Source organism: Varroa destructor, unplaced genomic scaffold (genome assembly GCF_002443255.2).
Source record: "Varroa destructor unplaced genomic scaffold, Vdes_3.0 BEIS01000003.1, whole genome shotgun sequence".
Lineage (NCBI taxonomy): Eukaryota > Metazoa > Arthropoda > Arachnida > Mesostigmata > Varroidae > Varroa > Varroa destructor.
Genome location: NW_019211456.1, coordinates 35,571,707 through 35,584,354, shown reverse-complemented (window position 1 = coordinate 35,584,354; position 12,648 = coordinate 35,571,707). Strand labels below are relative to the sequence as shown.

Sequence of the window (12,648 nt, the reverse complement as noted above, 5' to 3'; positions counted from 1 at the left end):
ATGCTGAAGTGCTCATCCTTTGAAAGTAACCATTTTAATGCATTTTATCAATAAAGCTGACGAAGTTGCTCAAATGCTTATTTAAAAGCTAAAACGACAGGTTGAAAACTGCTTACTGGACCGAATTGGATTCGGGCCGAACTGTCAGCTCTAGAGGAATTGTTCATGGTGTTATCTTGTTATCGTTTACATATCAGTACGTTAGTGCCTAAATCCGGAAGGCTCCTCATTGAGAGGGCTGGTATTTGATATATTTAGGTATTTTCAAAGGTGTCTTGAGGTTACTGAGCTTGATATGTACCATGGACGTAGAGCTGTTTAGCTTCAGTTTTCTAATGCGGAAATATTAGACTATTCCAAACGAATCCGATGGACCTTGAAATTGGACAACTTTTGAACTATGCACAGCTCACAGACGAAATTCTGCTAGTAAATATTTAAATACTTTGAAAACTTGTGAGGAAAAACCACTGGAATTTACCCGTGGAAAAATTAGTTCATAGGGAAAAACATATTCTAGTCCTGAAAATTAACGCTTATGATGAGGTTTTGTACCTCGAAGGCCGCAGCGCCGCGGAAGCCCATTAACGATCGATGAAGACACTAGCTTAGGAAGTTTTTGGTGACGGCGCAATAAGTTGACGATGCAAACGTTTCAAGAATAGAAATTCTGGTGTGAAAGAACAGCGAGGGGGTGATCAGATGTCAAAACCCGAAGGACGAGAATGCACTATCGGGAATTATTATTACTCGGAAAGGTTTTTACGAAAGCAGAGCTCGGAGTCTAAACGCCCTGTTGGCATTTTATATGCAACGTGTTATATAATTATAATCCAAATACCGGGAAAGACTGTGTAAAAATGTGTCTCCCATGAACTGCACTAGGCCACTTAGAAGGCGTTTAGTGTACTTCACGCGCGTACGTAGTTTTAATGAACAAATAACCCGCTTGGAGAACACGCCCATAGATAAGACATAGTTCAATCGGCAGCCGTAGAGGAACCAGTCGACAGAATGGCGTTGCCCTGAAGAGAAGTCGACTTCCGCAGCTGCGTCAAGTAGGTTAGGATGTAAGGTTATCGCAGTAATTGCAGTGGATATTTGCTACAATAAGCTACTACTCCAAAAGGAAACAATAAATGCAGCCCACTGTCTCGAGTTTCTCAGGGGACTCATGGACCGTTAATACGGTAATCAAAAACATGTAGTCTCATCGGCATGCCCCATTTACTTCTTAGATTGAGCAAAGAAATATCAAGCGTTGGCTTCAACCGGTTTACTTTTTCGATCTAAGTCAACTTGATTATGGGGCTTTCTATAGCCTGAAACGAAAAGCTGGTAGTAAAGCATATCCAGCTATCGATTTACTTTGAGAAATCACAGGTAGAGTAATTATATAGGTGGGAACGCGAATGGTAGGTATATAACTATCTAGAAGCTGCAGGAATAAGTGTATGAAGAATAAAAGAGGGTACCTCCAAGACATATAAAAAATCATCATTCTAACCCGTCTAGTTCAAAAGTTAATCAATTTCAAGGTCCATCGGGTTCGCTCGTGCCAGCCTGAAAAGGGAGCCATTAGCCCGTCGAAGGTTCTCTGAAGAATTTTTAGAAAATGTTTTCCAAAACAAGCATATTCTGATGTGCGTTATTAACGCGGTCAATCAGAACTAAACCGCCCAATAAAATGAATGTGTCGAGTTTTTAGGTGCTGCCGTTAGGCGCTGTTCCTGACCGTCCCCCCAGTACAAGACGAAGTGAATTATGCCTGGTTCGCCTAACAAGCTTATTACCTGACTTAATTATGGATTTTTAGATAGTATATTGCCGTTATAATCATTCACAGAATTCCCAATTATGTATACAGATACGCTCAACTCCCTTTACCTAAAAAAAAAACAACGATTTCTATTTCAAGTAGCGCTTTGAGGCAATCCTGCGTTGGCGATACTGCTGCCTACAACGTTATACAATGAGAAGAATACTGAAATGAGTGTTATGCTTTTTCATTGACTAATGCATAACAAGGATGCACGCCAGTGTCGTTTCCAGGTCGACTATATCCCTGAGGTAAAATAGGCTGTCGCGTCGAGGCTTGGAAACAGAACGTCTTCAGATCTGATGTAGTTGAGCACATGCAAATGAATGCGAAGCTAAACAAATTTGATTAAAGTAAATTATTACACTTAAACGTTATGCAGTGCTCGCTAAGCTATTCTTTGACAGCTTACAGAGGTTCTGTAAACTACATCCTGCGGCTTCTAAGTGTATACACAGAAAGATGTCTGAGGAGAGAAGGCCGAATTTCTGAAGTGTTTTGGGTGCCCTGCTTTACTTTCTTTGTCCTTTTTAGTTGTCTTCGGTTGAGTGCAGTCGTGCCTAACTCGATGGGAACTTCTGATAATATAGTAGTTTCGATCTTCTTATCAGTACAGTGAGCGTCTGATCTGCGTGCTTTAAGGGCCTGTCTTCCCACCCGTTGCAGTGACCGACCTGCGCTTGCGTTTTCCGTTGGCTGCTTCCGTCTCATTCGATGGAAGACTCAGTGAGTTTTCGAAGCGTGTCCTAGCCAGAAAACATACTAGACAGTCTGAAGACAGAGGACTGATGTCAAAGTGGTCTCAACTCGAACGTCCATGTTATAACCGGACCTCAGGCCTCCCTTTCCCTACGTCCTATCCGGACCCGAATCTCCTCCTATAGAACTCTCTCACTTGCATCTTTTAGTCATAGTTCTTCAGCTCTTCGCTTCTCGGGCTGCTTCCCCGTTTACACTGCTGCTGTTGCTGCCGCTGGTTCAACTGAATTTCGAAGGTTTTAGCAGCTGACTGGATCTGTCGTTCGTTTTGTCCCGTTCGTCCTTTTTGCCCATCGTAACACGTTCTTCAAGTATTGGGGCCATCAGCCAGGCCGAGGACCAGGGCCTTCTCATTGGGTGGGCTGCTATTACCACACTCATAGTTAGGTCGCTATCACTGTTGCTGTCACCCTCTTCAGCGTAGGGCTACTCCTTGTGCAGGAGCAGCCAACAGGCAGTTCCCGACCCGTCTTCTGCGGCGGTGCAGGCAAAGGGACGAGCACTAAGAGATCCACCCATCCAAACAAGTCAGACAGACAGCAGTAAGGGCACAGTAGGTGGAAGCATGTCTCACGTCTGTCGGCACAATTCAACAGCCAAAAACTCATGTGGGTTATAAAGAAGGAAAAAAGAAAAGTGAGATAGGGAGAGGGCGAGGGAAAAAGGGCTTCTTTGAGGCTGCTTGGGGGAATCTAGTAAGGTGGGATTCGCCCATGCCGCAAAAATGTGAGGATGGCAAAAGAAAGAGCAGTTGCTCAGCGCCTTCGCTTCTGAGGACGGCAGAAGCGATAGCTGTCATCTTAAGTTCTGCAGGTATAAGCCAGAGACGAACTGATCTCGAACAAAGTATTTATTGCCCAATATACAATTGGTCGAAACAATTGACAACTTTATTCGGCTGTTGACACATCATGGTTAAATACCACTGTGTTGGTGTTATGTAGGTTGAGTGTCACGACAAAGCTCTATACGATGTCGTATAGCTTTAAGTGAAAGTATACGTAAAGTAGTCGCATATAGTAATGGACGCCAAATAATTTACATATTATACAACATTTGCATATTAGTACCTCCCAGGTAGCGCCTCGAAACATTTTCAGATACAGTTTTGTTACGAACAAACGTCTTTTCTTTTTTGAGAATCATTCTTATGTACACCACCACTCGCTAGGACTTGATTCAGGGTCTACGTCTATGTTATAGGTGGGGAACTTAATCAGGGCAGTTTGATGGTACGGGAGAAAATGGGTCTGAATGGCAACGGGCAAGAAGGAAGCAGAGAGGAAGAAAATCTACTGGATTATTGTCATTAGCGAAACGAAACTAGCGGCCTTGTAGGCCACTACACGGGCAGTCTTTTGTGAGCTCCGGCCCTTTAATCTTATGGTCCTGCTTCCAGATGGTGCCTTTGACCAACGCCTGACGAGTTCTTATGCGCAATTTTACAATATGTAAATTGTATTCACCGACATAGCTAGTACCAGGGTATGCTGGCTTTTCAACAATGACCTAAACAATAAAACTATGTAGCCACGCCGTTACTCCGTGCACGCATACTCACGCTTTTCGTGCAGTACTATTACAACGGCTTCTACAACCACTGCTAGCTCAGCCTCGAAGAAAAATGACTCACAGATCACAGTCGAGCTTCAGGACGTGTCTAAGACGATTTACATTTCGCCTTATGACGCTTGTTGCCCTCACGGACGTCAGTGGTGCGCGAAACAGCACTTTCTGACCTATTTTTGGCCTGGATGGTTTCGATGATAGCATGCACATTTGTGACGAAAATATTCGAATGCGAATGCTTGGTGATAATGAAACATTATAGTTCTTGAAGATTAAATTACGTAAAAGTAGCTGATAAGTGGCAATACATAGTAAATTATTCGGTGAAACAATTTATTTTAGCAAGAATTGTTATCTCTCAGAATTACATACACCTCATAAATTCAGTATTTTTTTTTGATATCACAGTTTTTTCTTCTGATCATACTTCAGATGATGTAATCATGCTTTATTATCATAACAGAGCAAATAGGTCACATTCTAGACACATCTGCATGAAGTAGTACGTACAGCATTAGAACGACGTGGGGTAGGTAGCTGGTCGCAATACTATTTGGTACGGTGTATGTTTGTGAGAAATCAGAGACAAGCGGCATAGCGGCCGCCACCAGTTCTAGCCGAGATTCTGACAGATACTGAGAAAGGATTAAACACGGTAAGGAAAAAAACGTGAGAAGAAGTTGCAAGTTATAGGAACTACTGATAGAATTGCTCCTCCGCTTTAGATGTTTATTTGGGAAATTCTAGGAAGGCACACGATGATCTCTTCTCACAGTGTTCGAATTAACACCGAAAAATGATTACGAAAGCATGGTTACATAGGAAAATGGCTGAAAACTCCCTTTCAGCCAGAATGCAGTTAACACGCTAAACTATTCGCCGATACATTCACAGGAATACTAATTAAGCTCTGATAGAAATAGTTCAAACGTAAAGTGTGCCATTTAGGTCGGCTTCTCGTATAGCACTACGTCGAGAGAAGCCCTTGGACAACTGTTATTTAAACGTAAAATATGAACAAAATTATATTTTCTAAACAAGAATCCACCGAAGAGAAAGGTCACGTGCAAGGTCAACGTAAGGATGAATATCTGCGTTTATCATTCGAATGAATGAACGACTAGGGCAGTAGTTACCTTTAGTATGTTAGTGAATCGAATCTCTCAATACGCCCTGCACCGTCTATATTTCTACAAACAGTTACCGTCTTATATAGAAATGAATCAAGAAAGTCAGATTTGCGGCTGATACCGTTCCTTCCGAATTGTAGCTTCAAAATTAGATGAACCAGCCCAACCTGTGATAGAACACCTTCTGCCAAATAGCAAGCGGATCACCGGCCAAACAAGATGGCCTGGAAAAGCTAATACAAAACTATACACATATAGACAAATAAGAATCTGCTAATTATGACTAAGTTATAGAAAAGGTACCCCACGGAGGTATTAATGACTGCAGTTTCATAGCAAATCAATTCAAAACTGCCGCTAAACGAGATGCGCCCTCATGCGGTAGAATGCTCTCAATGACTGCGAAAAGAACAGATCTTCGTCAAACGTTATTATTATTCTTATGGGACTTCAGCATTCGTTCAGTGAATGCGCTAAGGCTGCTTTGTGTGTACCCTGGTGTGCTTTTTTTTTTATCGAAGACTAAAATTTATGTGCCGAAACTTTAGCTCAACCTCTGCATTAGCAGCGGAGGTTATGGCTCGCCTCATATTTCATTACCGCTTTCTCAAGCCGATACGATAACCCGACCATCTCGATCCGTTTGTTATCGGCCAACTTAAGGGCTTCGCATATTCGCTTCTCCTTTGCGTCTGTTATAACCCGACGGCGACACGTGCCGAGGCTTGCGCATGCTTTCCTATAGCTTTTCAAGCTATTTGCCTCATTAAGGGTATCCGCGTTAGCCGTGCGATTTTTAATTGGAAGAAGTTTTAACTAGCGATGCAGGTGAGTAATATAAAACGATGAATGACAATAGTAACATGTAATGCACAAAAGCTTAGTTTTTGTGGAGAAATAATATATCAATTACCAAATTCAGACAGAACACAATATTCAAGTTAAGCTATAATCTTTTTATGAGCAGTCCTCTGGTGCTTTCTTCAAACTGATTTTAAGTACTACGAAAGGAAACGATGTATTATCCAGAAAATCTATGCTAATGTATGTAACTTTATGGTAAGTGGAAAATTTATTGTCACCTATGAATAACTGGCAATTCGTGCAGTCTCGTTGCCTTTCGGTCTGTTTGTCTGTCTCTGAACACAAAAATGATGCAGCTGTCTTCATACAGATTAGTTGCTTAGATATACAAGCCGAGGTCACTGCGCATATAGCTCACAAGTAGTCCTATGCCATTTAGAATGGGAATCTTATTTACGTTAATGGTTTCCTAGCGTACAACACTGGATAAAGTTAGATATAGACTTCTATACCTACAGTTGTGCTCTATATGTTTTCCACTTAATTAGCCACTTAATTAATTAATTACCACTTAATTAAGATCAAATTTTATTCAAAATCTAGAACTCGATGCCAGCAGGGCAATTCCATGAAGGCAGTAAATAGCTATCTCTCATTATAATGTATAGCAAATGCGTAACAATGCCGTTACCATGTAAAGAGCTTAACCAAACTGACGACAATCCATCAGCAACAGGACCGCATCATTATTAAAACGCAATTGACGCACTTTCTTGTGACTAGATTGCCCCTAGAGGTGTAACATGTGATATAGTTCAGAACGTGTTTGAATGAAGGGTCTTCTTGTTTCCTTTGCCAAACGACGTTGACATCCCGGTTTAGCGTCGAGTATGCTCTGACATGGCTGCACTAGTTGACTGACGTAGAGAAGCAATGTAACTTTCGAATGCGTTGAATGGCATTTGTTATCTTCTTGCCAGCGTATCTGGTGTTTGTGGAGGGAGGAGTGGCAAAGTAAGCCTTCGACTTTCCGTGTTGAAGCGGCTGAACGTTTTGAAGTCCTTTCTGACCGCCGTTTCTGAGCCAGTTGTGCCCAGCTGGCGTTGGAATCTACGTTGTGTTTGGTGGAACACACACCTTGGCCACTTCTGGCTTCGTTGTGCTTCAATTTTGTCTAGTACACCCTTCCATTCTAGGCCACGCCCCTGGGATCGAAGCTTCTGAGGACCAAGCTTCTTCGTCAGCTTCCGGAGGCCGTCGGAGGGACAGGCTAGAGCCCCAGGCGGCCATCCAGCAGCAGGCGACAAACTGGCTTCAGGCGTAAAACCATACCGAAAGCGACAACGACAACAGCTCTACCAACAGCAGCCATGGCGACTATAGCAGAACCCAGAAAAAAAATAGGAGGGAATGTTTCTGACATGTGAAAATAGCAAATATTCTCTTACCAGCCGCAGCAGCGTGAAACGCTATACCGCTGCCTTGGTATCTAAACCGCTTCCCTCAATTTCTTGAGAAGTTCTCTTTTCCAGGAATATTTTCCACCCTTGCTGTTGTAGCTTCCCCGGTATTACCCAGTTACGACTTATCTTTTCTCCGCTTCACTTGCCTTGCGTTTTTTCGCTTTGCCTTACATTGCCTTTCTTCTGCTGCGTCACTCCCTGCGCGCCTAATTCGTGGTATCTTACCCGTGGCCCTCACTCGTGGTATCTCAAAGATCGCCCAATTTTCGGCTCGTAGTCGCCTCTGCTGCTGCTGCAGCGACTATCCCGCATTGCCTCCCTTGCCTCCGGGTTTTTATCCATGACTCACTTGGCAAGAGAGTATTCTCTAGCTAGCAACTGTTCCTACAGTTTTCCACATCAGTTTAGCCGCTCGATGTTTTTTTTCTGTGATTTTTTTGCGGTAGTTTCGTTTAGATCGCGTTGGATCACGGCGACGCGGCATTGCTTTGCGTTTTGCTGTGAGGCCCCAAAGCAATCGCTACCGACGTGCACGTCGTTCACATATTTTTGCCCCGCCATACACCGTCGAATGCTCGTTGTTGCTCATACACTCACAGCGATCCGGTTCGAATCGAGTGTGGGACAATGTCTATGCAGCAAAGAGGGTCCGTGTATGTCTGCGTGGAATTTTCACTTGACGGTACGAGCTCTCGCGATGGGCAGCTGCAACGGAGCAGTTGCTTTCGAAACAGCTGGGACTCTTGAGCGTTTGCTACAGTCGAAAAAAGCGGGTACTAGCGTATTTTCGTTGCCACTTCATAGTAAGCAGACTGATTGCAGCAAAACCGTTGTGCGTGCGGAAAGGAACAAGACGAACAAAGTTAGAAAGGTGCAAAGGAGGAAAGTGGCAGAATGAGACTCTCAAAGGAATCCATGTCTATGTACTGGTGTACTCGAATATCACTGGCTTGAACAAATAAAAGATGATGGTTTCCTCTACAGCAACGCGTAAAATGTTTACCTTTTGAAATAGGGTTGAGTCATACACTCGAAGAAAGACAGACGACGAATGAATCTCGTGATTTTGCTATTGCATAAAAAAAACGTGTACATCATGTAACGCAAGTGATTTTAAGTAGCGGTAAGATACATCAAGCTGCTTGTTGTAGGTTAGCGGCATATGTTCTGTGAGAATGTCGCAGCGATAACTGCCATGATGTGTCAGCTTTTTGTTGCAATAGATAATTATCTATATGCTCCCGCGTGATCATTTTCTTCACTAAGTTCAATAGTATATCCCCGAAATGTGCTTTAAAATTGCAGTTATAGAGGGTTCAGAAAACTGGACATGCCGTCAAACCATTCCGTTGGTTATAAGAGCAAAACGCTGGATGATTTACTGCGTGTAGGCCTGCGGCTGGCTTTCAGCGTATATAAACCAATTGCCGTTTGCACACTTGATGGCCGACTCAGAGAGTGAGATTAAAAACCTCACTCTCTGCTAATAAATTAGCATACCTAGTTTAAAAGAGGCCATTGAGAATTATCGCAATATCACTTGTTCAAGATTGGTTTTTAAACAAAAATTAAAATACTTGCATAGATAGGATCGTTTTTGTAGGCTGCAATTAGAATACTAGAAACGATAACGACCTACATTTTTGCTTGTACGGAAGGCAGGACAAATTCAAACGATCACCGGTGCGAAGCATAGTCATACCTATTGATCGCGCAAGCATAGCTACGTGATAGGCTGGTGCAAGAAGCTCAAAATTCTTGACTCGGAGCCGAGAATCGAGCCTGAGACTTCATCTAATATCCGGCCCATTTTGCAATTACCACGTTCGTAGTAATTAGTACAGTCGTTCGTAATAGGAAAATATGCAAGGATTATATTGGAGTACAAGAGAGACGGGACATGTATGAGCTAACACAGGTGTGCAATTCCAATGAGATGTATTCGTATGAAGCGGTGTGATCAAAAGAGTCAATATTGTTGCTAGTGCGAGATAGTCGTGGTTTAAGTGTTCGTGAGCGAGGAAAGCGACGCTTGTCGCTGCAAGCACGAAAGATTTGAAGGCGAAAACTTCACTGCGTTGACAACGATGAAGTCACTCACTGAGGATTCCATTTAAGTTGTATTCATTCGTTTTTGTGCAGACAGCGACAACTCTCCTTCATTTCATTTGAAATCAGCGGTTTGAAGTCTTTTTATAATTTCTTTGATACATATATATATATATATATATATACGTGCGAATATGTAAATAAAAGGTAAGGTTTTAATTTTTCTCCAAAGAGACCGCCCTAATGGTATCTAGTTGAATGAGCTGGTTCAGCCGGAACAGGTCTCAAGAACGTTAGTGTGTAACAGCTTAACGTATTACGGCTTCCTCTTTTTTAACATTCCTTTGTAAAAGAGCACAACTCGTTTAGGTGTTTTGTAGGCGTGAAAAATCATCTTTCTTCCTTCCTTTCTTTTTTACATTACCTTGTATGAAGCTTCGAATGATACGCCGGAAGCATGGTGAAGGCTTGGTTTTTGAAGAGTATCCATATCATCCATAAGGCTGCGCCTACAACAACATGATTCATGAGCAGGATGCTTCGGAGCGAACACACGCACCTTCAATTACCCATAACGAGGTCGCAGATTTTACTCATTTTCGAAAAGCTGCATAGCAACCCAAACGTTTTAGAAAATGTATCATCTCATATAGCATTGATATAGTTATCGTTTGTACATAGTGCAATGGGTACAGATGACTTCCTTGTATAAAAATGCAGGCTTAAGATATTCTGTATATGATGGCTTGTTAAAGATTACCATGGCCGTACGTACAGTTTGAGTCTAGTTATGGCATGATAAACATAAATTCAACAAAAGGCAACAGGTTGGAACTACTAGGGGTTACGATAAAATCGATGACCGGGAGCTTATTTATTGTTGAAACTTCGATTTTTTCTTAAAATATATTAACTGCTGGGTGCTCAGTCTCCTCCATATCGGGTGGATAACAAAGAATATATCAGTGCGAAAGAGTGCGTGCCTAGGTGCTTCTATAGTTTCGAAGTACGTTCTACTTGTATCTTTTTTTTCCTAATTTTTTTAGGTTTAATTTTTGACTAAATCATTTCTTCATCTGGACAGGCTAGTGTGAATGTACAACATAAATTATGACAAAACATCTTTTTTTTTCAATTATCAAATCTCTAAAAGGTTGTCCGGTTTCGGGAAGTTGAGTGCTGCCGATCATGTTATTAAGCTACCATGCACCACTCTTACAAAGAGGAAATTCTTCGACTAACTATTAGTATATTTCTAGGTTGTTCTTACACGCAATTACTACGAGATTTATTCGACCAATGAGATTATCCTTTGTGATGTCTTTGCATCGTCCATGTAACTGGTCGTTAGTTATTCCTATATGTGTCAGTTCCACCTCACAATATTTTAACTTAGAAAAAATATGGTTATTTTAATAAAATTACTTTATAGAGTGTAATAGTTGTTCCATAATGCAAAAAAGTGCTGCGGCGCTACATATGACAATGATTTATTACATATACTTCAGGGAATCGTTATAGTTACTCTAAATAATGAGCTAAAATTGATCACGTTGTTATTGAATGTTGTTCTATTCTATTGAATTCTTGTTGTTAATGAATGGATCGGCTGGCAGTAAGAGAGGTGTTATTACGTCCTATTTTGAGCTTTAATAAAGTATTAGAATTGAACCACACATTTGCAATTTCTGTTCATTTTCAAGTGTAACGGCAAAAACGATTTTATTTCTATAAATCTATTAGTGAACGCTTAGCAACAAACATCTGATGTAATTTTGAAGAATATCTCGCATACGGAGAAATTGAATTGTATCCAAAAAAACCATGACATACAAGGCCGAGCTGCTGATAACCGAAATATCGTTAATAGGGTTAAGCCAAGTTGTTGAACAGGATTCGCACAAGGTTTTTCCATCTGCCCGATTTGATCAGATGTCCTTGGTATTTAGCAGGGAGGATACATCGATTTCTGTAATCAACATCACAGGAAAGGTCAAAAATAACGTAATCCGGTTACTGTCGCTAAATTATTTGTACAGATTATAACCCGGAGCATGGTACAAAGCCTTATAGCTATTCAATCTCGTGCGACAATTCACTTACAAAGTCGTTTAGAAAATTTTTGTTAGGAGCTAATATTTTACGACGCAATACGATTATCTATCTAGACAACCCTATAAACGTTGTACTTTAACGATTTCTTGCAATTTTTTCAGCAGAAACAAAAGTAATACGAAATGCATGTAGAAATACCACTTTAAGGACTCAGCGATTTCGAAGTACTACCGCGTCTTTGTATACCGTTCGTATTGTTTCTGTCGTTACGCGGCAAGAACCGCAAAGGCGGATACATTTTTTTTTATTTCCACTACTCGTTAAGTTGATATAATCAATAGCCCTTTTAGTATGTAATTAAACAATGGGGAACGATAAGAACGTTTCTGAGTTTAAGCTAGTACAGTATCCCTGTATGCATACGTTACTCGGGTGTAGACTACTAATGAAAGATATTATTCTCCAGTAATTTATATCAGTACAACGTTAAGAAGTCTATTTGAACATATCGAGCGGTTTTGCAAAAAAAAAAATATTTTATCTTAGAATTTGTCTTAAATTATACTTATTTTTATTAGATTTTGAAGGCTGTACTTGTTCCAGCTTTGTATATGGTTTCAGATAAGCGATTTACATTAGCTTTGAATAGTTAAAAACTGGAATCAACATGTTTGTTCCTGGTGTGCCGTACTGCTAATTTGAATATGTTTCAAATAGCTTTTTTTTTTAACAAAAATAAGAACCAAGCCATTTTCCATCTTTCACAATAACTTACATTTCTTTCGTCGCGCTTCGTATTACAGGCAAAATACAATTGGAATAATGACGGCTGGTATTTCTTTTAAGTGTAATAGGGTGAAGCAGGATTGAAGTTTGATATTGGGTAATGTTACCGTGTCAGTCGGTGAGTTGAGCTTGCAGATGTAGGACTGATCAGTATGGCACAGATTCGTCCGAGCTTTTCACTCATAATATTTTAGCGAACGACGTATGCATGATG

General features: G+C 41.1%; 1 long non-coding RNA gene across 1 annotated transcript in view; it reads right to left on the bottom strand.

Moving 5' to 3' along the window:
* Window positions 1-11,140: 11,140 nt before the first annotated feature.
* LOC147756880 (uncharacterized) overlaps window positions 11,141-12,648 on the bottom strand; it is a 41,209-nt gene continuing 39,701 nt past the window's right edge. The window contains exon 4 of the long non-coding RNA XR_015323339.1: window positions 11,141-11,562. This is a non-coding gene — a long non-coding RNA (uncharacterized LOC147756880). The remainder of the gene's footprint in view (window positions 11,563-12,648) is intronic.